The sequence below is a fragment of the Bos indicus x Bos taurus genome, chromosome 17 (assembly GCF_003369695.1).
Source record: "Bos indicus x Bos taurus breed Angus x Brahman F1 hybrid chromosome 17, Bos_hybrid_MaternalHap_v2.0, whole genome shotgun sequence".
Taxonomy (NCBI): domain Eukaryota; kingdom Metazoa; phylum Chordata; class Mammalia; order Artiodactyla; family Bovidae; genus Bos; species Bos indicus x Bos taurus.
Genome location: NC_040092.1, coordinates 36,967,421 through 36,984,252, shown reverse-complemented (window position 1 = coordinate 36,984,252; position 16,832 = coordinate 36,967,421).

Below are 16,832 nucleotides of genomic sequence, written 5' to 3'. Positions count from 1 at the left end.
TGTCCTTATTAGAGGAGGGGATTAGAATACAGAAGAATACAGAGGAAGACTACGTGATGACATGAGGAAAACGCCAGTGTGCTGCTCCAAGGAGACATGCCTCTAAGGACTGCTTTGGCTCCCTGCTGAAACCTTGATTTTGTACTCCAAGCCTGTGAGATCTTATAGGAAAATAAGTTTCTCTTCTGTAAGCCACTTAGTTTGTTCTTATTTTCTAACTCCTTTAGATGGAAAGTTAGGCTGTTTACTTGAGATGTTCCTTATTTCTTGGTGTAATCCTGTATTTCTATAAACTTAATTAGAACAGGATAGCTTCCTTTCGAATAGCTTCTTTTAGAATAGCTTTTTCTGTGTGCCGTAGATTTTGTGATATAGAGACTAAAAACACAATCGAAAAGATCAACAAAACTAAGAGCTTTTTTTTTTTCAAAAAGGAAACAAAATTGATGAACCTTTGACAAGACTCGAAAAGAGATGACCCAAATAAATAAAATTAGAAATAAATAGAAGTTACAGCTGAAACCACATAAGTGTAATAAAAAAAAACCAAACCCTGCTATAAAGTGTTATAAACCAACAAATTGGAAAATACAGAAGAAATGGATGAATTCTTAGAAACATACACTCTTCCATGACTGAATGAGTGAGAAATAGAAAATCTTGACAAACCAATTACTAGGAATGAAATAGAATCAGAAAAATATAAAACAAACTCCCCGCAAAATAAAAGTTTAAACCCAGATGGCTTCATAGCTGAAATGTTTGTTGTTGTTTCATTGCTAAGTCATGTCCAACTATTTGTGACCCATGAACTGTAGAACACAAGGCTCCTTTGTCCTCCACTATCTCTTGGAATTTTCTCAAATTCATGCCCATTGATTCAGTGATGCTATTTAGTCATCCCATCATCTGCCACCCCCTTCTCCTTTTGCCTTCAATATTTCCCAGGATCAGGATCTTTTTCAGTGACTCAGCTATTTGCATCAGGAGGCCAAAACATTAAAGCTTCAGCTTCAGCAACAGTCCTTCCAGTGAATATTCTGAGTTTATTTGCTTTAGGGTTGACTGATTTGATCTTTTTGCAGTCGCAGGGACTCTCAAGAGACTTCTCCAGTGCAAGAATTTGGAAGCATTGATTCTTTGGCATTCAGCCTTCTTTATGGACTGACTCTCACATCAGTACATGACTAAAGGAAAAATCAGAGTTTTGACTATACAGACCTTTGTCGGGAAAGTGATATCTCTGCTTTTTAATATGCTGACTAGGTTGGTCATAGCTTTCTTTCCAAGGAACAAGCTTCTTTTATTTCATGGCTGCAGTCATCATCCACAGTGACTTCAGAGCGCAAGAAAATAAATCTGTCATTGTCTCCACTTTTTCCCCTTCTATTTACCATGAAGTGATGGGACTGAACACCAAAATCTCATTTTTTTTTTTTTGATGTTGAGTTTCAAGACAGTTTTTCCACTCTCCTCTTTCTCCTTCATCCAGATGCTCTTTGGTTCTACTTTCTGTCATTAGAATGGTATCATCTGTTGCATATCTGAGGTTGATGATATTTCTCCCAGCAATCTTGTTTCCAGCTTATGATTCATCCAGCCCAGCATTTTCATGATATTCTACTCTGCATATAAGTTAAATAAGCAGGGTGACTATATACAGCCTTGTTGTACTCCTTTCTCAATTTTGACCAGTCAATTGTTCCATGTCCGGTCCTGACTATTGCTTCTTGACCTGCGTACAGGTTTCTCAGGAGACAGGTAAGGTGGTCTGGTACATTTAAAAATTTCCCACAGTTTATTGTGATCCACAGAGTCAAAAGCTTTAGCATAGTCAGTGAAGTAGAAGTAGATGTTTTCCTGGAATTCCCGTGCTTTCTCCATGATGCAACGAATGTTGGCAATTAAACTCTGGTACCTCTGGCTCTGTGAAACCCAGAATGTACATCTGGAAGTTCTTGGTTCATATACTGCTGAAGTTTAGCTTGAAGGATGTTGAGCTTAACCTTGCTAACATGTGAAATGAGTGCAATTGTATGGTAGTTTGAGCATCCTTTGGCATTGCTCTTCTTTGGAGTTGAAATGAAAACTGACCTTCTTTAGTCTTATGGCCACTACTGAGTTTCTCAAATTTGCTGGCATATTGAGTGCAGCACTTTAACAGCATCATCTTTTAGGATTTTAAGTAGCTCAGCTAGAATTCTGTCACCTTCACTACCTTTATTGATGCTAATGCTTCCTATGATCTGCTTGACTTCACCCTCCAGGATGTCCAGCTCTCGGTGAGTGACCACACCATTGTGATTACCTTGATTGTTAAGATCATTATTGTATAGTTCTGAATATTCTTGCCACCTTAATCCTTTCTGCTTCTTTTAGTTCTTATCCTTTCTGTCCTTGATGATGCTTATTCTTGCATGAAGTGTTGCCTTGACATCTCCAATTTTCTCAAAGAGATCCCTAATCTTTCTCATTCTATTGTTTTCTTCCATTTCTTTTCATTGTTTAAGAAGGGCTTCTTATCTCTTTTTGATGTTCTCTGGATCCCTGGGTTCAATTTGGTATATCATCCCCTTTCTCCCTTGCCTTTCACTTATCTTCTTTCCTCAGCCATTTGTAAAGCCTCCTCAGATAACCACTTCCCCTTGTATTTCTTTTTCTTTGAGACAGTTTTGGTCACTACCTCCTGTACAATGTTATGAACATCCATCCATAGCTCTTCAGGCAATCTGTCTATCAGATCTACTCCCTTAAATGTATTCATCACCTCCACTGTGTTATCATAAGGAATTTTTTTTTTTAGGTCATACCTGAAGGGCCCAGTGGTTTTTCCTACTTTCTTCAATTTAAGCCTAAATTTTACAATAAGGAGCTCATGATCTGAGCCACAGGCAACTCCGGGTTTTGTTCTTAACTGGCTGTATAGTGCTTCTCCTGCTCTGGCTGCAAAGAACAAAATTATTATTATTATTATTATTATTATTTTATTTTATTTTTTGTCATGACTACCTGTTGATATCCATGTGTAGAGCCATCTCTGTTTGTTGGAAAAGGGTGTTTGCTATGACCCATCAAAGTTCACAACCAGGTGGTTTCATATGTGAAGTATGCAGAACATTTAAAGAAGAGCTAATATTTTTACTTCTTGAAAGTGAAGTCGCTCAGTTGTGTCCAACTCTTTGTGACCCCATGCATTGTGACCTACCAGACTCCTCCCTCCATGGGATTTTCCAGGCAAGGGTACTGGAGTGAGTTGCCATTTTACTTCCTAAAGGATTCCAAAGAAAATGAAGAGGGAGCACTTCAAACTCATTCTATGAGACCACCATCACCCTGATACAAAAACTAGACAAAGATACTACAAAAAAGAAACTTACTGGCTAATATTTCTGATGAACATGGATGTAAAATTCTCAACAGAATTTTAGCAAACTGAACTTAATAATGCATTAGAAGGATCATATTCCCTGGTCAATAGAATTTTTTCCAGGAATGCAAGGATCAACATCAGAAAATCAATCAATGTGATACTCCACATTAACAAAATGAAGGATAAAAATCATAGGATCATCTTAATAGATGCAGAAGAAGCATCTGATGAGCATACACTCATCATAGTAATTCTCAACAAAGAGGTGATAGAGGAAATATACCTCAACATAATAATCATTCATGATAAACTCACAGCTATGCTTTCTATACCTGAGAGTATGTTTCTGTTTTACAAATAAATTCATTTGCATTATTGTTTAGATTCACATATAAGTAATATCATGATATTTGTCATTCTCTGTCCTACTTCACTTAGTATGATATTCTCTATGTCTATCCATATTGATGCAAATGGAAATATTTCATTTTATAGTTGCATAATCTTCCTGCATGTCCTATCTAAAACATGGAGCCACTTGTTTGGAGGGAAATGATAGATTTTAGTGCTGGTTTTGGTGACCCAGAATAAGACCTCCATACTTGACATTACAAACTGTATGTAGTCTACCTTTTAATTTTCTGTCTTTGAATCCTAAATTTAAGCCCACCAGATGATGTGCACTGCCTGCATACACGAAGTCTTATTTTGTATTCCTTCTTAAAAATGAGTCAGATTCAGGAAATGGATCTACTTAACACCTAGGAAATCAGTTAATTTCTTTCATCTCAAATATGACAAAAATCCAATGTTTAGTTTGAAACTGAGCAGGACCCTGAATGATATTCCCAAAGACAGAACCCCCTATTCTGCCCTCCCCTCCCCATGCTTGTTTGTATTAATAGAAAAGTTTTAGCCTCCTAGACCTTCCCTAAGTTTCAAAGAAAAAAATTTAATCAGAGAAGTGAGGAACTGCAGAAACAATGAAAAACAGTCAAGCAAGACAAAATAATAATAGTTAAACCATAAAACAGTAAAGAATTTTCAGTCCCTCTTTCAGGGCTGCAGATAATGTCCTGAGCCATATTTTGAGTTATTTGAAAAAGGCACAACTCCTACAAGATGGAAGAACCTAACTGCATGCTTCCCACCAGCATGTAGACCCTAGACTAGTTAGAATCAGAAAGTTGATGATTGAGATTTCTGAAACATTACCCTCAACATCAACCAGAGAACAGAGCAGTAGCTGATCATGCACTCCACCACACTCTCCCTCACACTAAAACGCCTTCCCTGAAAGCCATCTTGGAGTTTGGGTCTTTTGAGCATGAGCTGCCTATTCTCCTTACTTGTCAATAAAAGCTGCAGTAAATGCTGCACTTCCCTTCACAGCAGGCTGGTGTCAGTAGATTGGCTTTGCTATGCATCTGGCAAATGACTCAAGTTTGGTTTGGTAACAAGTTTAAAACTGAATAAACCAAAAATAATAGAACAGAAAGACAAAGTTAAAAAGTTGAGGAATTAAACCTGGAGGTAGCAGTATTATTCAGGAGTTTAGATTTTTAACTTTCATGAAGAGAATGACCATGTCATATTGCACTAACATATCCTGAGGTCCCATAAAAATGTCTGAACGATTGCAGTCACTACATAGATATTTGCTTAATGAATAAATAAAGACAGTAGAATAGGAAATTAAATTTCATATTTTTATCAGAGGTTTGGATGATTATTCAGCCCAAAATGATAGAGAATTGAATATCTAGATAACAAGGAAGAAATTGAGATAACTTTAAAGAGACCATCAGTGGAAAGGATGTATATGACATTATAAGGGATCTTCAAAACATAAATAAAAGAACAAGAAAGAGGACATATCAAAAAGTGGAAGACTAATCTTAAACTAAAGGAAAGTTTAATGATTATCTACTAAAGGTCCCAAAAAGGGCAACAGAAAAAAATGGAGTGGGAAAAGGAATCAAAGTCACAGTGCTGTCAAATTGTCAGAGCCAAGGAAAATATAAATTGTCAGTAAAAGCCTCAACCAGTGATAAACTAGAATAATCACAATTACAGCTATGCTTGTGAGTTTTCAAGTCACCAATGTAAGCCTTAGAAAGTATCTAAAGGAAGAAACTGAAAATAAGTATTGACAGAAGAATGCAGCCATCAATGAAGAAGTATCAGACTTTTTGTTAGGATAACATGGTAGAGGGCAATGAGCCATTCAGTTTCATTTTTTTTGTCCCATATGGACCATCCATTAAAGACATTCACTTTTCCAATTGACAAGTAATGCTGCACATGGCAAATACCACACTGCAAATGTGCATGTGTGATCTGGGCTAATTGCTATGTTTCAATGACCTATTTTTTAAATCATTGTACAAATAACTCTTTGTGAATTCCTCACAGTGTCTAAGTTATAATAATTTTCATGTTTTGATATTTGATTTATCAGTTTTCTACCTTGTTTCTCTTTATAATTCCCTTGGCTATCTTAAGCAATTATACAAACACACACACACACATGGAGCTTCCCTGGTAGCAGGGATAGGCTACCCACTCCAGTATTCATGGGCTTTCCTGGTGGCTCAGATGATAGACAGTCAAGAATCCGCCTGCAATGCAGGAGACCTGGGTTCAATCCCTGGGTCAGGGAGATCCTCTGGAGGAGGGCATGGAAACCCACTCCAGCATTCTTGCTGGAGGATTCCCACTGCAGAGGAGCCTGGTGGGCTGCAGTTTTCATGGGGTCACAAAGAGTTGGACACAACTGAGTGACTAAGCACAGCACAGCACATACATAAATGTGTGTATGTATATATGCACATATTTTATAATCGGGATCTCTGAAAAACACTTGGTAATGTTTATTGGAAATGAATTTAAATTATGAAATATTTGAAAGGAGTACTGCTTTTCAGTGATACAGAATGTTTCTGTATGACTGTGGTATAGGTTTCCATTTAATTACACTTCCTTATGTTGTATGTTTTTTGTTATATAAGAATTTCACAGCTTTTTCAGAGGGATGTTTACATGGGACATTTTTGGTTGCTTTTTAAAATTGTATTTTGTAAAATTCTAGATGCTCTTTTTGCTGACATTTTGAAAGACAATAGATTTTGTATATATTGATCTTAAATTTAGACAACTTGCTGTACTCTCTCTAATAATTTGCTTGCATTTTTCCATTTTTATAACTATAAAAACCATGCATAGTTTTTCTATTTTTAAAATTTAGTTTTCTTTTATGTATTTGAAATTCCTAAAACATTTTGATCAACTAGTTATTGTATTTCACTAGAAAGGTGGTTTCTAAAATAATTTTCTCTATGTTAACTGACAATGTCTTTAACTATAATTTACATGAATAGATTTTATATGTTTTTCCCTGGTAGCCATCTATTTATTGTCTCTCAGCTCCAATTCTCCCTTCATCATCTGCTCTATGAAAATGGACTTGGCTAGGCATTTCCTCCATACAGTGAGCCTGATATTGGGCTGCGTCCAGTAGAGGGCGCTGAAAGGACATTACAGGTCAAAGTGTTTCTGGTCTCAATTCCTGTGTTTTGTTTTACCTTGGTCCTGCTGCACGAGTCCATGAGCAGTGCACCTGTGGGACACACTGGTGGTGTGTGTGCAGGCACTTGGTGATGTTACATTTCTGCCTAATCACAATGACCATGTTTCCAACAACACTGCCAGTTACAATTACTTGTCAATTATAATGACCACTTCCAGTTCAGATGCCTTGTAATACAGGCCTGTGTTACAGTATTCTGATAATCTCCTTTGGCCCTACCATATTTTGTAACATCTGTCTATCTTTTCAGTTACTTTTCTATTCTACAGATGAATAATTATTTATATTAAACTTTCTAGTTTAAACTACTCAGTAGCTGTATAACCTGGTTGAATCCAGATTTATAACTCCCATTTTTTCTTTAGAAAATGGAGTTTGCAAGATATTATTCAATAATATAATACCCAGAAACTTTAAATAATAAATATGCTAATGAATAATAAATAGATGCCTTTATTAATGTGGTGCATGATGTCTTTGTTAAAGTAGATGAATTCCCCCCAAAGACTGAGCCTTTTGAAATCTGTGAGTGTTTCTATAAATTGTCAGAAAGTTATACTAACATTAGTGATAATAATATTTGTGGTAGTTGATACACTAATGAAGAAAGGTATAATAATACTTGTCATGTCAACAACTAGGAATAAGATCACTGTGGCTGAAAAGATAACCATTCCACCTTTTGGGTTCTCTTCTCTATACAGAAATCAGACTTTCCAATGACAAACTTAGACTCATGACTGATTGTAGACTGGTCTGGCAAGTAGACTGTTTCAAGTGAGTGCCTTTCCAGTACCCTAAGAAGATGATGCTTCATTAAGAATGTAAATTAATATCACTCCTTCTAGGGATACAAGTTTCCACTAGTGGAACAAACATTTAATGATACTAATTTTGTTAATGAGAGTGGTCATTTAGAATGTGTCCATCTCTTGGCTGACATAGTGAACAGTGCAGCCCAAGTTTTAGGGCAGCACAAACCATTTGAATTTATTCAATAAAGTTTCTATGAACAATAGATTCTTCTTGGATTTTTATTCTTTTGTTCAAAGGAGAGTCTCTTCTACTGGTAATAATTCATGTGAGCCAGTAATGTGAAATAGTCTATATGTCAGTTTAGAGAATGGAAACCCAGTTATATTAGACAAGATGCCTTTGGGTCTCGCTTTCTGTCAGGCAAGCAAAGTCTTGGGTCATAGTCCCAGAATCTTTTATTATTTTCTTATAATTCTATTATGGTTGCCTTAGATCTCTTTGAAATTTGTTGTCCAGAATATTAAATGCTTCTGGGCATTTTCTCAATAGATAATTAAAAAAGTAACCCATATGGGAACAGAATCTGAATATATACATAACTGAAACACTTTGTTGTACACCTAAAACTAACACAACATTGTAAATCAATTATACTCCAAAATAAAAACAAAATTTTAAAAGTGATTTAAAGAAAAAATTGGAATGAAATCATGCTGAGTAATGCTCAAACTGAAAAATATTTGTCAGCAGTTGTTGAAGCCTCCTTTTAACAATAGTAGTGAAGTCATGGGCAGTCCTTGATGGTCTCTCCTTTGACTTTGGCTGTGAAAAACTAAAAAAAGAAACTGAGAATAAAATATTACCACCGCTTTAAGGAAAGACTAATTATTCTATAATTATTTATCATGTAGTCACCCATATTGGATTTTAATCCAATTGATGACAAGTTTTTTTGTTTGTTTTTTTACAAGCAAACCAATCAGTGACAGCCTTTTACTTCAAACAGATGAATAATTAGAAATGGGCCCACTCCCATAACACACCTTCAGAGTTCCAGCCCAGCAGCAGTCTTATCAGAATTTGACACCTAGTCTCCTCTCACTCAAGTCTTTGAAAGACCATCAATCTTTGACCTCCCATGCTTCCAAAAATTCCTACCTAAAGGCAGCAGCTTGTTCTCTGAGAGAGGATGTGCCTGTTCATCGTACTTGTCTCTTGATGGTGCTTTCCTCAGCATTTCACAGTATCATTTTTCCCATGGCAGGATGGGTGGTAACATACCTTATTCTGGAATTCCTTCTAGATCCACCTTCCCCTTAATCCAAGAAATATTTTTTCAGTATTCAAAATTAAGTAGAAATCAAACTCAGAAACACTTTAGTAAAATGTATATTACTGTTTTTCCCCTAAACATATCATTGTAGCTTCAATACAATTAAGAAACTTTATCCCACCAGTCAGTCCTAAAGGAAATCAACCCTGAATATTCACTGGAAGGACTGATGCTGAAGCTGAAGCTCCAATACTTTGGGCACCTGATAAGAAGAACTGACTCATTGGAAAAGACCCTGAGGCTGGGAAGGATTGAAGGCAGGAGGAGAGGAGCTCAAGATGATTGGATGTCATCACCTACTCAATGGACATGAGTTTGTGCAAGTTCCAGGAGATGGTGAAAGACACGGAAGCTTGGCGTGCTTCAGTCCATAGGGTTGCAAAATGTCTGAGATGACTGAGGGACTGAACAATGGCAATCCACAGACAATATAACAATTTATAACACTACTCAGCTTAGGGCTTTATTCACTCAGAAAAGGTGATTGGAAAACAAAATATAAAAGTGACATTGCAGTAATCATTGCTTTTCTTCTCAATATATGAAGGAGCTTGATTTTTTCTTTTTTGCATAAAATACATATGACTTCATTTGTCTTCATCTGTGTATAAATATATTGACAATAAAAGGTGCACAAATGAAAGTATGCTTGTGGAAAATAAGGTTTCAGGGAAAATTGGCTATGTTTTGCTTTTCAAGGAATCATTGAACCTTGAAAATTTTCTCCTGTGATAGAAAAATGTTGTCCAATTCAAATGAAAACAAACTTAAATCAGTGATGACTAAAAGAAATACAGAATTGAATTAGATTGCCAATATCGATTATTTGTGGTACTCCTCTGTTCTCATTGCTTTAGCTTCTAGACCACTTGTTATGAAGTTTATGACTATTTTCTGCTTGTGAGTGAGAATTTATACTTGTGAAAACACAGAATGGGTGATATCAGTATTGGATATATTAAAATGTATCAGTGGCTGGAAAATCCTGGTTTTCTTACTGAGGAGAATTGCCTTTTTTTTGAGTATGTTCAGCTGTTAGACAAGAAAATATTATGCTTCTAATTTAATAAAAGAATAAGTATGGTTATTTTTAAAACTGAATTTAGATTAAATCCCATGTGTATAAAATATTATATGTGACTTCACAGTACTATCTTTTTATTAAATTTATGGCCATATATTCAGAATCTTAAGCTGTAAAAAATTATATGTAAACATGTATTGGTGATTCATCCAGTACTGAATCACCAATACATGTTTACACATAACCCAGTACACACTCTCTGAATGTTTGCATATATACTTAGAGTTACACACACAAGAGACCTGTAACTCAACTTTGAAATTCAGAGCAGGTCTTTTTAGTGGGTGACTTCTAAGCTGAGTCTTTAATGCATTTTCAATGGTTTAAAAAAAGGGAAGGCTTGCCAGATTCAGCAAGTAACAATACAAGATGCCCTGTTAAATTAGAATTTCAGAAAAAATACAAATAAAATTTTAGAATGTATTTATGTGAAATATTGCATGGAAGAACATTTTTATACTAAAATATATTTTTATACTAAAATATATTTATTTGTTTGAAATTCAAATGTAACTGAGGTCCTACTAGATCTGGAAATCTTAGGAAAAGTGAGACAAGGATAGGATTTTTCAGACAGAAGGAGAATGTAATTCTCCTTTAGCTAAGGTATGGAGATAAGAGATATTGGGGCAACATTTGGAGAAAAGAAAGAAAGTTATTAGTTCTTAAAAATTAGATGTATGGGCAAGGACTAGATTGGGATTAAAACTAGAGAATAATTGCATTTTCATAAAGAATATATTCCACTGAATAGGTACAGATACCTCAGGTCCATGTGTTAATCTTATTTAAGAGTATTTGCACTTATTATATTCATACAGTCCCAGGATTATGTCAGTGGTAAATACTGATTTTTCTTTCTTTCTTTATTTTTATAATACTGATTTTTAATTTCAGATAACTCAATTATGAACATTGGCCTCCTAAATAATAAAGAAATATATATTTTAAAACCTCAGTGACTAAAAAAGAAGACAAAGGAAATTCTAGGGGGAATGCAATGTTTTAAAATCTCTCCTTAAAAGCTGATGGAATTACTAAGGCCAGTTCAGTTCAATTCAGTCACTCAGTCATATCCGACTCTTTGCGACCCCATGAATCGTAGCACGCCAAGCCTCCCTATCCATCACCAACTCCCGGAGTTCACTCAAACTCATGTGCATGGAGTCAGTGATGCCATCCAGCCATCTCATCCTCTGTCATCCCCTTCTCCTCCTGCCCCCAATCCCTCTTAGCATCAGGGTCTTTTCCAATGAGTCAACTCTTTGCATAAGGTGGCCAAAATATTGGAGTTTCAGCTTCAGCATCAGTCCTTCCAATGAACACCCAGGATTGATTTCCTTTAGGATGGACTGGTTGGACCTTCTTGCAGTCCAAAGGACCATCAAGAGTCTTCTCCAACACACAGTTCAAAAGCATCAACTCTTTGGCGCTCAGCTTTCTTCACAGTCCAACTCTCACATCCATACATGACCACAGGAAAAACCATAGCCTTGACTAGACGGACATTTGTTGGCAAAGTACTCTGCTTTTCAATATGCTATCTAGGTTGGTCATAATTTTCCTTCCAAGGAGTAAGCATCTTTTAATTTCATGGCTGCAAGCATCATCTGCAGTGATTTTGGAGCCCCCCAAAATAAAGTCTGACACTGTTTCCACTGTTTCCCCATCTATTTCCCATGACGTGATGGGACTAGATGCCATGATCTTCGTTTTCTGAATGTTGAGCTTTAAGCGAACTTTTTCACTCTCCACTTTCACTTTCATCAAGAGGCTTTTTAGTTCCTCTTCACTTTCTGCCATAAGGGTGGTATCATCTGCATATGTGAGGTTATTGATATTTCTCCTGGCAATCTTATTTCCAGCTTGTGCTTCTTCCAGCCCAGCATTTCTCATGATGTACTCTGCATATAAATTAAATAAGCAGAGTGACAATATACAGTCTTGACATACTCCTTTTCCTATTTGGAACCAGTCTGTTCCATGTCCAGTTGTAACTGTTGCTTCCTGACCTGCATATAGGTTTCTCAAGAGCCAGGTCAGGTGGTCTGGTATTCCCATCTCTTTCAGAATTTTCCACAATTTATTGTGACCCACACAGTCAAAGGCTTTGGCATAGTCAATAAAGCAGAAATAGATGTTTTTCTGGAACTCTCTTGCTTTTTCCATGATCCAGCTGATGTTGGAAATTTGATCTCTGGTTCCTCTGCCTTTTATAAAACCAGCTTGAATATCTAGAAGTTCATGGTTTACATACTGCTGAAGCCTGGCTTGAAGAATTTTGAGCATTACTTTACTAGCGTGTGAGATGAGTGCAATTATGTGGTAGTTTGAGCATTCTTTGGCGTTGCCTTTCTTTGGGATTGGAATGAAAACTGACCTTTTCCAGTCCTGTGGCCACTGCTGAGTTTTCCAAATTTGCTGGCATATTGAGTGCAGCACTTTCACAGCATCATCTTTCAGGATTTGAAATGTCTCAACTGGAATTCCATCACCTCCACTAGCTTTGTTCGTAGTGATGCTTCCTAAGGTCCACTTGACTTCACCTTCCAGGATGTCTGGCTCTAGGTGAGTGATCATACCATCGTGATTATCTGGGTCATGAAGCTCTTTTTTGTACAGTTCTCCTGTGTATTCTTGCCACCTTTTCTTAATATCTTCTGCTTCTGTTAGGTCCATAGCATTTCTGTCCTTTATTGAGCACATCTTTGCATGAAATGTTCCCTTGGTATCTCTAATTTTCTTGAAGAACTCTCTAGTCTTTCCCATTATGTTGTTTTCCTCTATTTCTTTGCATTGATCGCCGAGGAAGGCTTTCTTCTCTCTCCTTGCTATTCTTTGAAACTCTGTATTCAGATGCTTATATCTTTCCTTTTCTCCTTTGCTTTTCACTTCTCTTCTTTTCACAGCTATTTGTAAGACCTCCTCAGACAGCCATTTTGCTTTTTTGCATTTCTTTTCCATGGGGATGGTCTTGATCCCTGTCTCCTGTACAATGTCACGAACCTCCGTCCATAGTTCATCAGGCACTCTGTCTATCAGATCTAGTCCCTTAAATCTATTTCCCACTTCCACTGTATAATCATAAGTGATTTGATTTAGGTCATACCTGAATGGTCTAGTGGTTTTCCCTACTTTCTTCAATTTAAGTCTGAATTTGGCAATAAGGAGTTCATGATCTGAGCCATGGTCAGCTCCCAGTCTATTTTTGCTGACTCTATAGAGCTTCTCCATCTTTGGCTGAAAAGAATATAATCAATCTAATTTCAGTGTTGACCATCTGGTGATGTAGTGAAGCTAAAACTTTATGGACATGTACAGTAAAGATAAGTGATATGGTTCCACAGAACCTCCATAGTGGAGATAAATTACTGAGAGCTACAAGATTTGCATAATATAAAAATAGATTTGGAAGAAAGCTGAGATAAGGAACAGGGAATCTGAAAACAGTAAAGCTAAAAAATAGCCAATAAGCTTTCACTGGAATTGTGGGAAGACAATCTGTCTGTAGACTCTAAAAGTGGGAGGAGTTTGAACACTTGAATTCACAGGTCAGTAGGAGGTTCTGACAATGTTCTAAAGAGTGTTGAGAAGCCTTCACCACACGCTAAGTCATGTCCGACTCTTTTTGACCCCATGGACTGCAGCCTGCCAGTCCCCTCTGTCCTAGGGATTTCCCAGACAAGAATATTGGAATGGGTTGCCCTTTCCTGCTCCAGGCGATCTTCTCAACCCAGGGGTTCAACCACATCTGCTTGAGCCACCAGGGAAGCCCTTTCATCACATGACCTATTGTAACAAACCATCGAAGATCTTTTCCTGGGTGAAACTACTGCCAGGTAGAAAGAGTGGAGAGCAGAATTCACCTGGAGTAGCACAGAAATTATAAGATTTCAGAAAAGAGAATCACGTACATTAGCTTTATTTAACAGGTAAATTTGAGATGGTAGAACTTAAGAAGACAAAAGAAACAGTCATTTCAAAAGTGATGCATTAACCAGAGTGAATAAACACAACAGAAAATTGCTGTGTAGACACTCCTAAACATCTCACCCAGATTCCATTTAGCTGGTGGATGTATACACTGGCCAAAACTCAGCTGAACTGGAGAAAGCACTGAGCTGACAACTGTCAAAATAGGCCATTAAACAGATAAACCAGAATGAAATAACAGTCAACTTAATCATTTACCATGATGATATGAAAGTGGTATTTGGAGGGCAATTTTCTCCCATGAGGCCTGTAAGGGAAAGGCTGTATAATTTCTTATAGTCAGGCTTGAAAAATTGTGCTTGTATTTTTATACAAGAGCCAGATGCTTCATCCATAGTTGACTAATCCTCCCTAGAGGTTCTTCCCCATCACATTCACACCAGACGCAATACCACATCTTCAACCTCAGTCAGTGAATAACTGGCATGGTGTAGTAAGCCAACTCCCTTGCCTCAAGGTGAGACTAAATCAGTGGTGCATTTTGTGCTCCAGAGTCTTGAAGTGGAAACAACGTCTCCAACTGAGATCCCATTTTTTGCCTTGCTATACTCCTTGGAAGGAAAGTTATGACCAACCTAGATAGCATATTCAAAAGCAGAGACATTACTTTGCCAACAAAGGTCTGTCTAGTCAAGGCTATGGTTTTTCCAGTGGTCATGTATGGATGTGAGAGTTGGACTGTGAAGAAGGCTGAGTGCCGAAGAATTGATGCTTTTGAACTGTGGTGTTGGAGAAGACTCTTGAGAGTCCCTTGGACTGCAAGGAGATCCAACCAGTCCATTCTGAAGGAGATCAGCCCTGGGATTTCTTTGGAAGGAATGATGCTAAAGCTGAAACTCCAGTCCTTTGGCCACCTCATGCGAAGAGTTGACTCATTGGAAAAGACTCTGATACTGGGAGGGATTGGGGGCAGGAGGAGAAGGGGATGACAGAGGATGAGATGGCTGGATGGCATCACTGACTCGATGGACGTGAGTCTCAGTGAACTCTGGGAGTTGGTGATGGACAGGGAGGCCTGGCGTGCTGCAATTCATGGGGTGGCAAAGAGTCGGACACGACTGAGCGACTAATCTGATCTGATTGTCCTCTCACCTTACTTTATTTCCCTCTCGCCTTACTTTATTTCCCTCGTGGCTCTTTTGAGAGCACTCACAAAATAAATGTGCTGCTTGTAAGAAATCTGATCTTATTTTATTACCAAGTGTGGTTCAGGGATCCCTACTCTGAAGGTGAGATTATTGAGTTAACACTCACTGGATGAGTGGGACTGAGCACGTCACCATTGGCGTTAGATGTAGTATACAAAGTGCCTTACGTGCCATAGCCGTCATATTGCTCAGATATTGTTAAGAATTCCACCAGTCGTAGAATGTTTTACCCCAGAAAAATATCTTAAAATAACAAAAGACAAATAATAGATAAAGAGAATAATAATATAATAAATAATAAAAGTAAGTAATAAAAGGTAATTTTTTCACAGAAAACAGCAACTGTGTGAAAATAAAATCACAGCAATCTAACTACACGTAAAATGATGATAACTTTCTTCAGCATTTCTGTCACCAAATTATCTTAGATTTTATTAACTGAAAATGTAATTTGCCTTCAATTTTGAAGGATATTTTTGTTCAGTTTAGAATTCTCACTTGCCTTTCTATTTGTTTCTAACATTAGAGATGTTGTTCCACTGCATTTTTGAGTTTCGTAATTCCCATTAGGACAGTGAGTGGGTGAGTGCTCATTTAAATAGTTTCTGACTGTATGCAAAATATGCTTTTTCAGTGGTTTCTTATAAGATATTTATACATTGACTTTCAACTGTTTGACACTAATGTGCCTCAGCATGGTTTTATTCATATTCTTTCTTGCTGTCCATGCAGCAAGTACTTCTTGAATCAATACTTTTATACCTGTCAACAAATTTGAAAAATTATATGCCATTAATTTTTCAAATATTTTTTCTGAATTCGCTCTTGTGACCCTCATCATGTATATACTAAATGTTCTAAGATTTTCCCACCAGTTCCTAATTTTTATTTATTTCTTTTAAAGCATTTTCACTGTTTATATTGTATAATATCTATTGATATATCTTTCCAAGATTATTGATTTTCCTCTTTTTATCACAATTAGTTAAGTAATCCCATTATTGTTAAAATATATTTTTTCTTTAATATTGTAATTTCCATTTGGTTTCTTCTACAGTTTATGTTTCTATGCTTATTTCTTATATTTTCATTTATTATTAGCAGTTTTTCCTTTTTCTCATTTAGCAGTGCTATAATAACTGCTTAATTTGCCTCATCTCAGATGTGTTCTCCCTTGATTATTTTTTCTTTTCACAGTGTGTTATGTTTTTCTGTATATTTGTTTGTTAAGAAATGCTGGTTTTTATTCTGAACATTGTGAATATTGCTGACATTTGGGGGATGACACCAATATAGCAGTTTTCTTTTTTCTCCTAAAGGGAAATTTTGACATAATTTATAAGTAGAATTTGGGACAATTTATCTTAGCTCATTCCCTTACAGAAGTACCCTCTTATTGTTCATGGTTGAGGTTATCTGTAAATATGCCTTCTTTCCTTCACATGAGAAATAATATGGCTGTCTCTAGCCAAAGTGCCAAATGTAACCCATTCTCAGACTAAAGGCCAAAATACTTAGAAAAGCAAACTCACCATTCTTGTCTAGCAATAGTCACTTTT